General features: G+C 37.7%; 14 non-coding genes across 14 annotated transcripts; all 14 read right to left on the reverse strand.

Annotated features, from left to right (window-relative positions):
* Positions 1 to 1,526: 1,526 nt before the first annotated feature.
* TRNAC-GCA (transfer RNA cysteine (anticodon GCA)) lies at positions 1,527 to 1,598 on the reverse strand. Its single transcript has one exon. It is a non-coding gene; the product is annotated as a tRNA-Cys (tRNA).
* A 1,012-nt stretch (positions 1,599 to 2,610) lies between these two features.
* TRNAC-GCA (transfer RNA cysteine (anticodon GCA)) lies at positions 2,611 to 2,682 on the reverse strand. Its single transcript has one exon. It is a non-coding gene; the product is annotated as a tRNA-Cys (tRNA).
* Positions 2,683 to 3,695: 1,013 nt separating this feature from the next.
* Positions 3,696 to 3,767, reverse strand: TRNAC-GCA (transfer RNA cysteine (anticodon GCA)). The gene has a single exon. It is a non-coding gene; the product is annotated as a tRNA-Cys (tRNA).
* Positions 3,768 to 4,778: 1,011 nt separating this feature from the next.
* Positions 4,779 to 4,850, reverse strand: TRNAC-GCA (transfer RNA cysteine (anticodon GCA)). Its single transcript has one exon. It is a non-coding gene; the product is annotated as a tRNA-Cys (tRNA).
* Positions 4,851 to 5,861: 1,011 nt separating this feature from the next.
* Positions 5,862 to 5,933, reverse strand: TRNAC-GCA (transfer RNA cysteine (anticodon GCA)). Its single transcript has one exon. It is a non-coding gene; the product is annotated as a tRNA-Cys (tRNA).
* A 1,011-nt stretch (positions 5,934 to 6,944) lies between these two features.
* Positions 6,945 to 7,016, reverse strand: TRNAC-GCA (transfer RNA cysteine (anticodon GCA)). Its single transcript has one exon. It is a non-coding gene; the product is annotated as a tRNA-Cys (tRNA).
* A 1,009-nt stretch (positions 7,017 to 8,025) lies between these two features.
* Positions 8,026 to 8,097, reverse strand: TRNAC-GCA (transfer RNA cysteine (anticodon GCA)). The gene has a single exon. It is a non-coding gene; the product is annotated as a tRNA-Cys (tRNA).
* A 1,010-nt stretch (positions 8,098 to 9,107) lies between these two features.
* On the reverse strand, positions 9,108 to 9,179 carry TRNAC-GCA (transfer RNA cysteine (anticodon GCA)). The gene has a single exon. It is a non-coding gene; the product is annotated as a tRNA-Cys (tRNA).
* A 1,013-nt stretch (positions 9,180 to 10,192) lies between these two features.
* On the reverse strand, positions 10,193 to 10,264 carry TRNAC-GCA (transfer RNA cysteine (anticodon GCA)). Its single transcript has one exon. It is a non-coding gene; the product is annotated as a tRNA-Cys (tRNA).
* Positions 10,265 to 11,267: 1,003 nt separating this feature from the next.
* TRNAC-GCA (transfer RNA cysteine (anticodon GCA)) lies at positions 11,268 to 11,339 on the reverse strand. The gene has a single exon. It is a non-coding gene; the product is annotated as a tRNA-Cys (tRNA).
* Positions 11,340 to 12,349: 1,010 nt separating this feature from the next.
* Positions 12,350 to 12,421, reverse strand: TRNAC-GCA (transfer RNA cysteine (anticodon GCA)). Its single transcript has one exon. It is a non-coding gene; the product is annotated as a tRNA-Cys (tRNA).
* Positions 12,422 to 13,433: 1,012 nt separating this feature from the next.
* TRNAC-GCA (transfer RNA cysteine (anticodon GCA)) lies at positions 13,434 to 13,505 on the reverse strand. Its single transcript has one exon. It is a non-coding gene; the product is annotated as a tRNA-Cys (tRNA).
* A 1,012-nt stretch (positions 13,506 to 14,517) lies between these two features.
* Positions 14,518 to 14,589, reverse strand: TRNAC-GCA (transfer RNA cysteine (anticodon GCA)). Its single transcript has one exon. It is a non-coding gene; the product is annotated as a tRNA-Cys (tRNA).
* Positions 14,590 to 15,601: 1,012 nt separating this feature from the next.
* TRNAC-GCA (transfer RNA cysteine (anticodon GCA)) lies at positions 15,602 to 15,673 on the reverse strand. The gene has a single exon. It is a non-coding gene; the product is annotated as a tRNA-Cys (tRNA).
* Positions 15,674 to 16,406: the final 733 nt, after the last annotated feature.

A 16,406-nucleotide genomic window follows, 5' to 3' on the forward strand; every position in this document is an offset into this window, starting at 1 on the left:
GCACAAAAATGAAGTGCTTCAAACAAGCACATACTTTTAATGCACAGGGAAAAGCTGGAATATATGTAAGACTGAGGACACAGGTGAAATGAGAAATAGACTGACTGCATCGCTGCACAGTATTCTAAGCCATTTCTTTAGTGCGATTCAAGAGAGCACCAAACAGTATAACAAATTTGTCAATTTGTTTCATAGTCCATTCCTTTTCTTTAGTGCTGTAAAAGGAAGAGCCAAATTCCAAAATAGATCAATGATCTTTCAGAAATTTCCCAAAGGGAATACCAAGCCGAGTGTTAAAACTCCATTTACTCACAGGTTTTGAGCAGCAAACTATGTAATGCTATTAAAGTGCAATATCCAAGAGAACACTGACTCTGTCAAAGATGATCCAAAAGGAATTGATGAAAAGTCCCAACTACAAACAACAGAATCAAAATAGTCTGAGGGGACACACAGATTTGAACCAGGGACCTCTTGATCTGCAGTCAAATGCTCTACCACTGAGGTATATCCCCAGCTTCTCAGTAAAATCAGAATGACATAATATCAGTACATCATGAAAGAGTGAGAGGATCATGCTAAGTTGTGCCGGAAAGTACAGGCTTGAAACTGTGGAACAGGAGAAGTAGTAGTTAATATTATTTATTAAAGGAAATCTGTATCATTTAAAAAACGGATTAATTTGTTTCATTGCTATTTTATTTGAATAGGCAGTGGTACATAGGACCAATGCCTCTACATACAATGATTGTTTTGAAACATTCTTAAAGGGGAAGAGGTTTTTACGTGACACATTATCATTTGATGATTGGTTACCACAATCACCGAGATGGTGGTAAAGTATGATTGTTTTTTGGCCAAATTACGATGGAAAAACATTTCTACATACCACTACAATTCGGTATTTGGAAGGAACACCCAAACACCGCTTTTAAGTACCTTCGATTTAATACATCAAAAAAAGCCACTTTGTGCTTGCAACTGGCCTGATTCTTCAGACCAGCCTTCTTGCAACTGCAACGAGGGTTTGTACATCTTGCACGTAGGCAGAGCTTTCAAGGAGAAATTAAATAGTTCCTAAGTTGCACAAAAATGAAGTGCTTCAAACAAACACATACTTTGTATGGACAGAGAAGAGATGGAATATATGTAAGACTGAGGACACAGGTGTAATGAGAAATAGATTGATTGCATAGCTGCCCAGTATTCTAAGCCATTTCTTTAGTGCGATTCAAGAGAGCACCAAACAGTATAACAAATTTGTCAATTGGTTTCATAGTCCATTCCCTGTGTTTAGAGCTGTGAAAGGTAGAGCCGAATTCCAAAATAGATCAATGATATTTCAGAAATTTCCCATAGGGAATACCAAGCCCAGTGTAAAAAATGCAGTTACTCTCAAGTTTTATTCAGCAACACTGTAATGGTATTAAAGTGTAACATCCAAGGGAACACTGACTCTGTCAAAGATGATCCAAATGGGATTCATGAAAATTCCCAACTACAAACAGCAGATTCAAAATAGTATGAGGGGACACCCGGATTTGAACCAGGGACCTCTTGATCTGCAGTCAAATGCTCTACCACTGAGCTATATCTCCAGCTGTCAACCAAGATCAGAATGACAATATATCAGTACATCATGAAAGAGTAGGAGGATCATGCTAAGTTGTGCCGGAAAGTACAACCTTGAAACTGTGGAACTGTAGAAGTAGTTCTTAATATTATTTATTAAAGGAAAAATGGATCATTAAAAAAAATATATGTATTTGTTTGATTGGTATTTTATTTGAATAGGCAGTGGTACATAGGACCAATGCCTGCACTTAAAATGTTGGTTTTGAAACATTCTCAAAGGGGAAGAGGTTTTTACGGGATACCTTATTGTTTCATGTTTGGTTACCACAATCACTCAGATGGTGATGAAGTATGATTGTTTTGGGTCACATTACGGTGGAAAAACATTTCTACATACCACTGCAATTCGGTATTTGGAAGGTACACCCAAACACCCCTTTCACGGACCTTCGATTTAAAACATCAGAAAAAGCCACTTTGTGCTTGCAAATGGCCTGATTCTTCAGGCCAGCCTTCTTGCAACTGCAACAATGGTTCGTACATCTTGCACGTAGGCAGAGCATTTAAGGAGAAATTAAATAGTTCCTACGTTGCACAAAAATGAAGTGCTTCAAACAAGCACATACTTTGGATGCACAGGGAAAAGGTGGAATATATGTAAGACTGAGGACACAGGTGAAATGAGAAATAGACTGACTGCATCGCTGCACAGTATTCTAAGCCATTTCTTTAGTGCGATTCAAGAAAGCACCAAACAGTATAAAAAATTTGTCAATTTATTTCATAGTCCATTCCCTTTCTTTAGTGCTGTAAAAGGAAGAGCCAAATTCCAAAATAGATCAATGATCTTTCAGAAAGTTCCCAAATGGAACACCAAGCCGAGTGTTAAAACTGCATTTACTCACAGGTTTTGAGCAGCAAACTCTGTAATGATATTAAAGTGCAATATCCAAGGGAACACTGACTCTGTCAAAGATGATCCAAAAGGAATTGATGAAAAGTCCCAACTACAAACAACAGAATCAAAATAGTCTGAGGGGACACCCGGATTTGAACTAGGGACCTCTTGATCTGCAGTCAAATGCTCTACCACTGAGCTATATCCCCTGCTTTTCAGTAAAATCAGAATGACATAATATCAGTACATCATGAAAGAGTGAGAGGATCATGCTAAGTTGTGCCGGAAAGTACAGGCTTGAAACTGTGGAACAGGAGAAGTAGTAGTTAATATTATTTATTAAAGTAAAACTGGATCATTTAAAAGACGGATTAATTTGTTTCATTGATATTTTATTTGAATAAGCAGTGGTACATAAGACCAATGCTTCTACATACAATGATTGTTTTGAAACATTCTTAAAGGGGAAGAGGTTTTTACGTGACACATTATCATTTGATGATTGGTTACCACAATCACCGAGATGGTGGTGAAGTATGATTGTTTTTTGGCCAAATTACGGAGGAAAAAACTTTTCTACATACCACTACAATTCGGTATTTGGAAGGAACACCCAAACACCCCTTTCAAGTACCTTCGATATAATACATAAAAAAAAGCCACTTTGTGCTTGCAACTGGCCTGATTCTTCAGACCAGCCTTGTTGCAACTGCAACAAGGGTTTGAACATCTTGCACGTAGGCAGAGCTTTCAAGGAGAAATTAAATAGTTCCTACGTTGCACAAAAATGAAGTGCTTGAAACAAGCACATACTTTTAATGCACAGGGAAAAGGTGGAATATATGTAAGACTGAGGACATAGGTGAAATGAGAAATAGACTGACTGCATCGCTGCACAGTATTCTAAGCCATTTCTTTAGTGCGATTCAAGAGAGCACCAAACAGTATAACAAATTTGTCAATTTGTTTCATAGTCCATTCCCTTTCTTTAGTGCTGTAAAAGGAAGAGCCAAATTCCAAAATAGATCAATGATCTTTCAGAAATTTCCCAAAGGGAATACCAAGCCGAGTGTTAAAACTCCATATACTCACAGATTTTGAGCAGCAAACTATGTAATGCTATTAAAGTGCAAAATCCAAGGGAACACTGACTCTGTCAAAGATGATCCAAAAGGAATTGATGAAAAGTCCCAACTACAAACAACAGAATCAAAATAGTCTGAGGGGACACCCGGATTTGAACCAGGGACCTCTTGATCTGCAGTCAAATGCTCTACCACTGAGCTATATCCCCAGCTTTTCAGTAAAATCAGAATGACATAATATCAGTACATCATGAAAGAGTGAGAGGATCATGCTAGGTTGTGCCGGAAAGTACAGGCTTGAAACTGTGGAACAGGAGAAGTAGTAGCTAATATTATTTATTAAAGGAAATCTGTATCATTTAAAAAACTGATTAATTTGTTTCATTGCTATTTTATTTGAATAGGCAGTGGTACATAGGACCAATGCCTCTACATACAATGATTGTTTTGAAACATTCTTAAAGGGGAAGAGGTTTTACGTGACACATTATCATTTGATGATTGGTTACCACAATCACCGAGATGGTGGTGAAGTATGATTGTTTTTTGGCCAAATTACGGAGGAAAAACATTTCTACATACCACTACAATTCGGTATTTGGAAGGAACACCCAAACACCCCTTTCAAGTACCTTCGATTTAATACATCAAAAAAAGCCACTTTGTGCTTGCAACTGGCCTGATTCTTCAGACCAGCCTTCTTGCAACTGCAACGAGGGTTTGAACATCTTGCACGTAGGCAGAGCTTTCAAGGAGAAATTAAATAGTTCCTACGTTGCACAAAAATGAAGTGCTTCAAACAAACACATACTTTGTATGGACAGAGAAGAGATGGAATATATGTAAGACTGAGGACACAGGTGAAATGAGAAATAGACTGACTGCATCGCTGCACAGTATTCTAAGCCATTTCTTTAGTGCGATTCAAGAAAGCACCAAACAGTATAACAAAAATGTCAATTTATTTCATAGTCCATTCCCTTTCTTTAGTGCTGTAAAAGGAAGAGCCAAATTCCAAAATAGTTCAATATTCTTTCAGAAAGTTCCCAAATGGAACACCAAGCCGAGTGTTAAAACTGCATTTACTCACAGGTTTTGAGCAGCAAACTCTGTAATGATATTAAAGTGCAATATCCAAGGGAACACTGACTCTGTCAAAGATGATCCAAAAGGAATTGATGAAAAGTCCCAACTACAAACAATAGAATCAAAATAGTCTGAGGGGACACCCGGATTTGAACCAGGGACCTCTTGATCTGCAGTCAAATGCTCTACCACTGAGTTATATCCCCACCTTTTCAGTAAAATCAGAATGACATAATATCAGTACATCATGAAAGAGTGAGAGGATCATGCTAAGTTGTGCCGGAAAGTACAACCTTGAAACTTTGGAACTGTAGAAGTAGTTCTTAATATTATTTATTAAAGGAAAAATGGATCATTAAAAAAAAATATGTATTTGTTTGATTGGTATTTAATTTGAATAGGCAGTGGTATATAGGACCAATGCCTGCACTTAAAATGTTTGTTTTGAAACATTCTCAAAGGGGAAGAGGTTTTTACGGGATACCTTATTGTTTCATGTTTGGTTACCACAATCACTCAGATGGTGATGAAGTATGATTGTTTTGGGTCACATTACGGTGGAAAAACATTTCTACATACCACTGCAATTCGGTATTTGGAAGGTACACCCAAATACCCCTTTCACGGACCTTCGATTTAAAACATCAGAAAAAGCCACTTTGTGCTTGCAAATGGCCTGATTCTTCAGGCCAGCCTTCTTGCAACTGCAACAATGGTTCGTACATCTTGCACATAGGCAGACCATTTAAGGAGAAATTAAATAGTTCCTACATTGCACAAAAATGAAGTGCTTCAAACAAGCACATACTTTGGATGCACAGGGAAAAGGTGGAATATATGTAAGACTGAGGACACAGGTGAAATGAGAAATAGACTGACTGCATCGCTGCACAGTATTCTAAGCCATTTCTTTAGTGCGATTCAAGAAAGCACCAAACAGTATAACAAAAATGTCAATTTATTTCATAGTCCATTCCCTTTCTTTAGTGCTGTAAAAGGAAGAGCCAAATTCCAAAATAGTTCAATATTCTTTCAGAAAGTTCCCAAATGGAACACCAAGCCGAGTGTTAAAACTGCATTTACTCACAGGTTTTGAGCAGCAAACTCTGTAATGATATTAAAGTGCAATATCCAAGGGAACACTGACTCTGTCAAAGATGATCCAAAAGGAATTGATGAAAAGTCCCAACTACAAACAATAGAATCAAAATAGTCTGAGGGGACACCCGGATTTGAAACAGGGACCTCTTGATCTGCAGTCAAATGCTCTACCACTGAGCTATATCCCCTGCTTTTCAGTAAAATCAGAATGGCATAATATCAGTACATCATGAAAGAGTGAGAGGATCATGCTAAGTTGTGCCGGAAAGTACAGGCTTGAAACTGTGGAACAGGAGAAGTAGTAGTTAATATTATTTATTAAAGTAAAACTGGATCATTTAAAAGACGGATTAATTTGTTTCATTGATATTTTATTTGAATAAGCAGTGGTACATAAGACCAATGCCTCTACATACAATGATTGTTTTGAAACATTCTTAAAGGGGAAGAGGTTTTTACGTGACACATTATCATTTGATGATTGGTTACCACAATCACCGAGATGGTGGTGAAGTATGATTGTTTTTTGGCCAAATTACGGAGGAAAAACATTTCTACATACCACTACAATTCGGTATTTGGAAGGAACACCCAAACACCCCTTTCAAGTACCTTCGATTTAATACATAAAAAAAGCCACTTTGTGCTTGCAACTGGCCTGATTCTTCAGACCAGCCTTGTTGCAACTGCAACAAGGGTTTGAACATCTTGCACGTAGGCAGAGCTTTCAAGGAGAAATTAAATAGTTCCTACGTTGCACAAAAATGAAGTGCTTGAAACAAGCACATACTTTTAATGCACAGGGAAAAGGTGGAATATATGTAAGACTGAGGACATAGGTGAAATGAGAAATAGACTGACTGCATCGCTGCAGAGTATTCTAAGCCATTTCTTTAGTGCGATTCAAGAGAGCACCAAACAGTATAACAAATTTGTCAATTTGTTTCATAGTCCATTCCCTTTCTTTAGTGCTGTAAAAGGAAGAGCCAAATTCCAAAATAGATCAATGATCTTTCAGAAATTTCCCAAAGGGAATACCAAGCCGAGTGTTAAAACTCCATATACTCACAGATTTTGAGCAGCAAACTATGTAATGCTATTAAAGTGCAAAATCCAAGGGAACACTGACTCTGTCAAAGATGATCCAAAAGGAATTGATGAAAAGTCCCAACTACAAACAACAGAATCAAAATAGTCTGAGGGGACACCCGGATTTGAACCAGGGACCTCTTGATCTGCAGTCAAATGCTCTACCACTGAGCTATATCCCCAGCTTTTCAGTAAAATCAGAATGACATAATATCAGTACATCATGAAAGAGTGAGAGGATCATGCTAGGTTGTGCCGGAAAGTACAGGCTTGAAACTGTGGAACAGGAGAAGTAGTAGCTAATATTATTTATTAAAGGAAATCTGTATCATTTAAAAAACGGATTAATTTGTTTCATTGCTATTTTATTTGAATAGGCAGTGGTACATAGGACCAATGCCTCTACATACAATGATTGTTTTGAAACATTCTCAAAGGGGAAGAGGTTTTACGTGACACATTATCATTTGATGATTGGTTACCACAATCACCGAGATGGTGGTGAAGTATGATTGTTTTTTGGCCAAATTACGATGGAAAAACATTTCTACATACCACTACAATTCGGTATTTGGAAGGAACACCCAAACACCCCTTTCAAGTACCTTCGATTTAATACATCAAAAAAAGCCACTTTGTGCTTGCAACTGGCCTGATTCTTCAGACCAGCCTTCTTGCAACTGCAACGAGGGTTTGTACATCTTGCACGTAGGCAGCGCTTTCAAGGAGAAATTAAATAGTTCCTAAGTTGCACAAAAATGAAGTGCTTCAAACAAACACATACTTTGTATGGACAGAGAAGAGATGGAATATATGTAAGACTGAGGACACAGGTGTAATGAGAAATAGATTGATTGCATAGCTGCCCAGTATTCTAAGCCATTTCTTTAGTGCGATTCAAGAGAGCACCAAACAGTATAACAAATTTGTCAATTGGTTTCATAGTCCATTCCCTTTGTTTAGAGCTGTGAAAGGTAGAGCCGAATTCCAAAATAGATCAATGATGTTTCAGAAATTTCCCAGAGGGAATACCAAGCCCAGTGTAAAAAATGCAGTTACTCAAAGGTTTTAATCAGCAACACTGTAATGTTATTAAAGTGTAACATCCAAGGGAACACTGACTATGTCAAAGATGATCCAAATGGGATTCATGAAAATTCCCAACTACAAAAGCAGATTCAAAATAGTATGAGGGGACACCCGGATTTGAATCAGGGACCTCTTGATCTGCAGTCAAATGCTCTACCACTGAGCTATATCCACAGCTGTCAGCCAAGATCAGAATGACAATATATCAGTACATCATGAAAGAGTGAGAGGATCATGCTAAGTTGTGCCGGAAAGTACAACCTTGAAACTTTGGAACTGTAGAAGTAGTTCTTAATATTATTTATTAAAGGAAAAATGGATCATTAAAAAAAATATGTATTTGTTTGATTGGTATTTAATTTGAATAGGCAGTGGTACATAGGACCAATGCCTGCACTTAAAATGTTTGTTTTGAAACATTCTCAAAGGGGAAGAGGTTTTTACGGGATACCTTATTGTTTCATGTTTGGTTACCACAATCACTCAGATGGTGATGAAGTATGATTGTTTTGGGTCACATTACGGTGGAAAAACATTTCTACATACCACTGCAATTCGGTATTTGGAAGGTACACCCAAACACCCCTTTCACGGACCTTCGATTTAAAACATCAGAAAAAGCCACTTTGTGCTTGCAAATGGCCTGATTCTTCAGGCCAGCCTTCTTGCAACTGCAACAATGGTTCGTACATCTTGCACATAGGCAGACCATTTAAGGAGAAATTAAATAGTTCCTACGTTGCACAAAAATGAAGTGCTTCAAACAAGCACATACTTTGGATGCACAGGGAAAAGGTGGAATATATGTAAGACTGAGGACACAGGTGAAATGAGAAATAGACTGACTGCATCGCTGCACAGTATTCTAAGCCATTTATTTAGTGCGATTCAAGAAAGCACCAAACAGTATAACAAAAATGTCAATTTATTTCATAGTCCATTCCCTTTCTTTAGTGCTGTAAAAGGAAGAGCCAAATTCCAAAATAGTTCAATATTCTTTCAGAAAGTTCCCAAATGGAACACCAAGCCGAGTGTTAAAACTGCATTTACTCACAGGTTTTGAGCAGCAAACTCTGTAATGATATTAAAGTGCAATATCCAAGGGAACACTGACTCTGTCAAAGATGATCCAAAAGGAATTGATGAAAAGTCCCAACTACAAACAATAGAATCAAAATAGTCTGAGGGGACACCCGGATTTGAACCAGGGACCTCTTGATCTGCAGTCAAATGCTCTACCACTGAGCTATATCCCCACCTTTTCCGTAAAATCAGAATGACATAATATCAGTACATCATGAAAGAGTGAGAGGATCATGCTAAGTTCTGCCGGAAAGTACAGGCTTGAAACTGTGGAACAGGAGAAGTAGTCCTTAATATTATTTATTAAAGTAAAACTGGATCATTTAAAAAAACAGATTAATTTGTTTCATTGCTATTTTATTTGAATAGGCAGTGGTACATAAGACCAATGCCTCTACATACAATGATTGTTTTGAAACATTCTTAAAGGGGAAGAGGTTTTTACGTGACACATTATCATTTGATGATTGGTTACCACAATCACCGAGATGGTGGTGAAGTATGATTGTTTTTTGGCCAAATTACGGAGGAAAAACATTTCTACATACCACTACAATTCGGTATTTGGAAGGAACACCCAAACACCCCTTTCAAGTACCTTCGATTTAATACATCAAAAAAAGCCACTTTGTGCTTGCAACTGGCCTGATTCTTCAGACCAGCCTTCTTGCAACTGCAACGAGGGTTTGAACATCTTGCACGTAGGCAGAGCTTTCAAGGAGAAATTAAATAGTTCCTACGTTGCACAAAAATGAAGTGCTTCAAACAAGCACATACTTTTAATGCACAGGGAAAAGCTGGAATATATGTAAGACTGAGGACACAGGTGAAATGAGAAATAGACTGACTGCATCGCTGCACAGTATTCTAAGCCATTTCTTTAGTGCGATTCAAGAGAGCACCAAACAGTATAACAAATTTGTCAATTTGTTTCATAGTCCATTCCTTTTCTTTAGTGCTGTAAAAGGAAGAGCCAAATTCCAAAATAGATCAATGATGTTTCAGAAATTTCCCAAAGGGAATACCAAGCCGAGTGTTAAAACTCCATTTACTCACAGATTTTGAGCAGCAAACTATGTAATGCTATTAAAGTGCAATATCCAAGAGAACACTGACTCTGTCAAAGATGATCCAAAAGGAATTGATGAAAAGTCCCAACTACAAACAACAGAATCAAAATAGTCTGAGGGGACACACGGATTTGAACCAGGGACCTCTTGATCTGCAGTCAAATGCTCTACCACTGAGCTACATCCCCAGCTTTACAGTAAAATCAGAATGACATAATATCAGTACATCATGAAAGAGTGAGAGGATCATGCTAAATTGTGCCGGAAAGTACAGGCTTGAAACTGTGGAACAGGAGAAGTAGTCCTTAATATTATTTATTAAAGTAAAACTGGCTCATTTAAAAAACAGATTAATTTGTTTCATTGCTATTTTATTTGAATAGGCAGTGGTACATAAGACCAATGCCTCTACATACAATGATTGTTTTGAAACATTCTTAAAGGGGAAGAGGTTTTTACGTGACACATTATCATTTGATGATTGGTTACCACAATCACCGAGATGGTGGTGAAGTATGATTGTTTTTTGGCCAAATTATGGAGGAAAAACATTTCTACATACCACTACAATTCGGTATTTGGAAGGAACACCCAAACACCCCTTTCAAGTACCTTCGATTTAATACATCAAAAAAAGCCACTTTGTGCTTGCAACTGGCCTGATTCTTCAGACCAGCCTTGTTGCAACTGCAACAAGGGTTTGAACATCTTGCACGTAGGCAGAGCTTTCAAGGAGAAATTAAATAGTTCCTACGTTGCACAAAAATGAAGTGCTTGAAACAAGCACATACTTTTAAGGCACAGGGAAAAGGTGGAATATATGTAAGACTGAGGACATAGGTGAAATGAGAAATAGACTGACTGCATCGCTGCACAGTATTCTAAGCCATTTCTTTAGTGCGATTCAAGAGAGCACCAAACAGTATAACAAATTTGTCAAATTGTTTCATAGTCCATTCCCTTTCTTTAGTGCTGTAAAAGGAAGAGCCAAATTCCAAAATAGATCAATGATCTTTCAGAAATTTCCCAAAGGGAATCCAAAGCCGAGTGTTAAAACTCCATTTACTCACAGGTTTTGAGCAGCAAACTATGTAATGCTATTAAAGTGCAAAATCCAAGGGAACACTGACTCTGTCAAAGATGATCCAAAAGGAATTGATGAAAAGTCCCAACTACAAACAACATAGTCTGAGGGGACACCCGGATTTGAACCAGGGACCTCTTGATCTGCAGTCAAATGCTCTACCACTGAGCTATATCCCCAGCTTTTCAGTAAAATCAGAATGACATAATATCAGTACATCATGAAAGAGTGAGAGGATCATGCTAAGTTGTGCCGGAAAGTACAGGCTTGAAACTGTGGAACAGGAGAAGTAGTAGCTAATATTATTTATTAAAGGAAATCTGTATCATTTAAAAAACGGATTAATTTGTTTCATTGCTATTTTATTTGAATAGGCAGTGGTACATAGGACCAATGCCTCTACATACAATGATTGTTTTGAAACATTCTTAAAGGGGAAGAGGTTTTACGTGACACATTATCATTTGATGATTGGTTACCACAATCACCGAGATGGTGGTGAAGTATGATTGTTTTTTGGCCAAATTACGATGGAAAAACATTTCTACATACCACTACAATTCGGTATTTGGAAGGAACACCCAAACACCCCTTTCAAGTACCTTCGATTTAATACATCAAAAAAAGCCACTTTGTGCTTGCAACTGGCCTGATTCTTCAGACCAGCCTTCTTGCAACTGCAACGAGGGTTTGTACATCTTGCACGTAGGCAGAGCTTTCAAGGAGAAATTAAATAGTTCCTAAGTTGCACAAAAATGAAGTGCTTCAAACAAACACATACTTTGTATGGACAGAGAAGAGAGGGAATATATGTAAGACTGAGGACACAGGTGTAATGAGAAATAGATTGATTGCATAGCTGCCCAGTATTCTAAGCCATTTCTTTAGTGCGATTCAAGAGAGCACCAAACAGTATAACAAATTTGTCAATTGGTTTCATAGTCCATTCCCTTTGTTTAGAGCTGTGAAAGGTAGAGCCGATTTCCAAAATAGATCAATGATGTTTCAGAAATTTCCCATAGGGAATACCAAGCCCAGTGTAAAAAATGCAGTTACTCACAAGTTTTAATCAGCAACACTGTAATGTTATTAAAGTGTTACATCCAAGGGAACACTGACTATGTCAAAGATTATCCAAATGGGATTCATGAAAATTCCCAACTACAAACAGCAGATTCAAAATAGTATGAGGGGACACCCGGATTTGAACCAGGGACCTCTTGATCTGCAGTCAAATGCTCTACCACTGAGCTATATCCCCAGCTTTTCAGTAAAATCAGAATGACATAATATCAGTACATCATGAAAGAGTGAGAGGATCATGCTAAGTTGTGCCGGAAAGTACAGGCTTGAAACTGTGGAACAGGAGAAGTAGTCCTTAATATTATTTATTAAAGTAAAACTGGATCATTTAAAAAAACAGATTAATTTGTTTCATTGCTATTTTATTTGAATAGGCAGTGGTACATAAGACCAATGCCTCTACATACAATGATTGTTTTGAAACATTCTTAAAGGGGAAGAGGTTTTTACGTGACACATTATCATTTGATGATTGGTTACCACAATCACCGAGATGGTGGTGAAGTATGATTGTTTTTTGGCCAAATTACGGAGGAAAAACATTTCTACATACCACTACAATTCGGTATTTGGAAGGAACACCCAAACACCCCTTTCAAGTACCTTCGATTTAATACATCAAAAAAAGCCACTTTGTGCTTGCAACTGGCCTGATTCTTCAGACCAGCCTTCTTGCAACTGCAACGAGGGTTTGTACATATTGCACGTAGGCAGAGCTTTCAAGGAGAAATTAAATAGTTCCTAAGTTGCACAAAAATGAAGTGCTTCAAACAAACACATACTTTGTATGGACAGAGAAGAGATGGAATATATGTAAGACTGAGGACACAGGTGTAATGAGAAATAGATTGATTGCATAGCTGCCCAGTATTCTAAGCCATTTCTTTAGTGCGATTCAAGAGAGCACCAAACAGTATAACAAATTTGTCAATTGGTTTCATAGTCCATTCTCTTTGTTTAGAGCTGTGAAAGGTAGAGCCGAATTCCAAAATAGATAAATGATATTTCAGAAATTTCCCATAGGGAATACCAAGCCCAGTGTAAAAAATGCAGTTACTCACAAGTTTTATTCAGCAACACTGTAATGGTATTAAAGTGTAACATCCAAGGGAACACTGACTCTGTCAAAGATGATCCAAATGGGATTCATGAAAATTCCCAACTACAAACAGCAGATTCAAAATAGTATGAGGGGACACCCGGATTTGAACGAGGGACCTCTTGATCTGCAGTCAAATGCTCTACCACTGAGCTATATCTCCAGCTGTCAACCAAGATCAGAATGACAATATATCAGTACATCATGAAAGAGTAGGAGGATCATGCTAAGTTGTGCCGGAAAGTACAACCTTGAAACTGTGGAACTGTAGAAGTAGTTCTTAATATTATTTATTAAAGGAAAAATGGATCATTAAAAAAAATATATGTATTTGTTTGATTGGTATTTTATTTGAATAGGCAGTGGTACATAGGACCAATGCCTGCACTTAAAATGTTTGTTTTGAAACATTCTCAAAGGGGAAGAGGTTTTTACGGGATACCTTATTGTTTCATGTTTGGTTACCACAATCACTCAGATGGTGATGAAGTATGATTGTTTTGGGTCACATTACGGTGGAAAAACATTTCTACATACCACTGCAATTCGGTATTTGGAAGGTACACCCAAACACCCCTTTCACGGACCTTCGATTTAAAACATCAGAAAAAGCCACTTTGTGTTTGCAAATGGCCTTATTCTTCAGGCCAGCCTTCGTGCAACTGCAACAATGGTTCGTACATCTTGCACGTAGGCAGAGCATTTAAGGAGAAATTAAATAGTTCCTACGTTGCACAAAAATGAAGTGCTTCAAACAAGCACATACTTTGGATGCACAGGGAAAAGGTGGAATATATGTAAGACTGAGGACACAGGTGAAATGAGAAATAGACTGACTGCATCGCTGCACAGTATTCTAAGCCATTTCTTTAGTGCGATTCAAGAAAGCACCAAACAGTATAACAAATTTGTCAATTTATTTCATAGTCCATTCCCTTTTTTTAGTGCTGTAAAAGGAAGAGCCAAATTCCAAAATAGATCAATGATCTTTCAGAAAGTTCCCAAATGGAACACCAAGCCGAGTGTTAAAACTGCATTTACTCACAGGTTTTGAGCAGCAAACTCTGTAATGATATTAAAGTGCAATATCCAAGGGAACACTGACTCTGTCAAAGATGATCCAAAAGGAATTGATGAAAAGTCCCAACTACAAACAACAGAATCAAAATAGTCTGAGGGGACACCCGGATTTGAACTAGGGACCTCTTGATCTGCAGTCAAATGATCTACCACTGAGCTATATCCCCTGCTTTTCAGTAAAATCAGAATGACATAATATCAGTACATCATGAAAGAGTGAGAGGATCATGCTAAGTTGTGCCGGGAAGTACAGGCTTGAAACTGTGGAACAGGAGAAGTAGTAGTTAATATTATTTATTAAAGTAAAACTGGATCATTTAAAAGACGGATTAATTAGTTTCATTGATATTTTATTTGAATAAGCAGTGGTACATAAGACCAATGCCTCCACATACAATGATTGTTTTGAAACATTCTTAAAGGGGAAGAGGTTTTTACGTGACACATTATCATTTGATGATTGGTTACCACAATCACCGAGATGGTGGTGAAGTATGATTGTTTTTTGGCCAAATTACGGAGGAAAAACATTTCTACATACCACTACAATTCGGTATTTGGAAGGAACACCCAAACACCCCTTTCAAGTACCTTCGATTTAATACATAAAAAAAAGCCACTTTGTGCTTGCAACTGGCCTGATTCTTCAGACCAGCCTTGTTGCAACTGCAACAAGGGTTTGAACATCTAGCACGTAGGCAGAGCTTTCAAGGAGAAATTAAATAGTTCCTACGTTGCACAAAAATGAAGTGCTTGAAACAAGCACACACTTTTAATGCACAGGGAAAAGGTGGAATATATGTAAGACTGAGGACATAGGTGAAATGAGAAATAGACTGACTGCATCGCTGCACAGTATTCTAAGCCATTTCTTTAGTGCGATTCAAGAGAGCACCAAACAGTATAACAAATTTGTCAATTTGTTTCATAGTCCATTCCCTTTCTTTAGTGCTGTAAAAGGAAGAGCCAAATTCCAAAATAGATCAATGATGTTTCAGAAATTTCCCAAAGGGAATACCAAGCCGAGTGTTAAAACTCCATATACTCACAGATTTTGAGCAGCAAACTATGTAATGCTATTAAAGTGCAAAATCCAAGGGAACACTGACTCTGTCAAAGATGATCCAAAAGGAATTGATGAAAAGTCCCAACTACAAACAACAGAATCAAAATAGTCTGAGGGGACATCCGGATTTGAACCAGGGACCTCTTGATCTGCAGTCAAATGCTCTACCACTGAGCTATATCCCCAGCTTTTCAGTAAAATCAGAATGACATAATATCAGTACATCATGAAAGAGTGAGAGGATCATGCTAGGCTGTTCCGGAAAGTACAGGCTTGAAACTGTGGAACAGGAGAAGTAGTAGCTAATATTATTTATTAAAGGAAATCTGTATCATTTAAAAAACTGATTAATTTGTTTCATTGCTATTTTATTTGAATAGGCAGTGGTACATAGGACCAATGCCTCTACATACAATGATTGTTTTGAAACATTCTTAAAGGGGAAGAGGTTTTACGTGACACATTATCATTTGATGATTGGTTACCACAATCACCGAGATGGTGGTGAAGTATGATTGTTTTTTGGCCAAATTACGATGGAAAAACATTTCTACATACCACTACAATTCGGTATTTGGAAGGAACACCCAAACACCCCTTTCAAGTACCTTCGATTTAATACATCAAAAAAAGCCACTTTGTGCTTGCAACTGGCCTGATTCTTCAGACCAGCCTTCTTGCAACTGCAACGAGGGTTTGTACATCTTGCACGTAGGCAGAGCTTTCAAGGAGAAATTAAATAGTTCCTAAGTTGCACACAAATGAAGTGCTTCAAACAAACACATACTTTGTATGGACAGAGAAGAGATGGAATATATGTAAGACTGAGGACACAGGTGTAATGAGAAATAGATTGATTGCATGGCTGCCCAGTATTCTAAGCCATTTCTTTAGTGCGATTCAAGAGAGCACCAAACA

This window comes from Lissotriton vulgaris, chromosome 1_1, assembly GCF_964263255.1.
Source record: "Lissotriton vulgaris chromosome 1_1, aLisVul1.2, whole genome shotgun sequence".
NCBI classification, from domain to species: Eukaryota; Metazoa; Chordata; class Amphibia; order Caudata; family Salamandridae; genus Lissotriton; species Lissotriton vulgaris.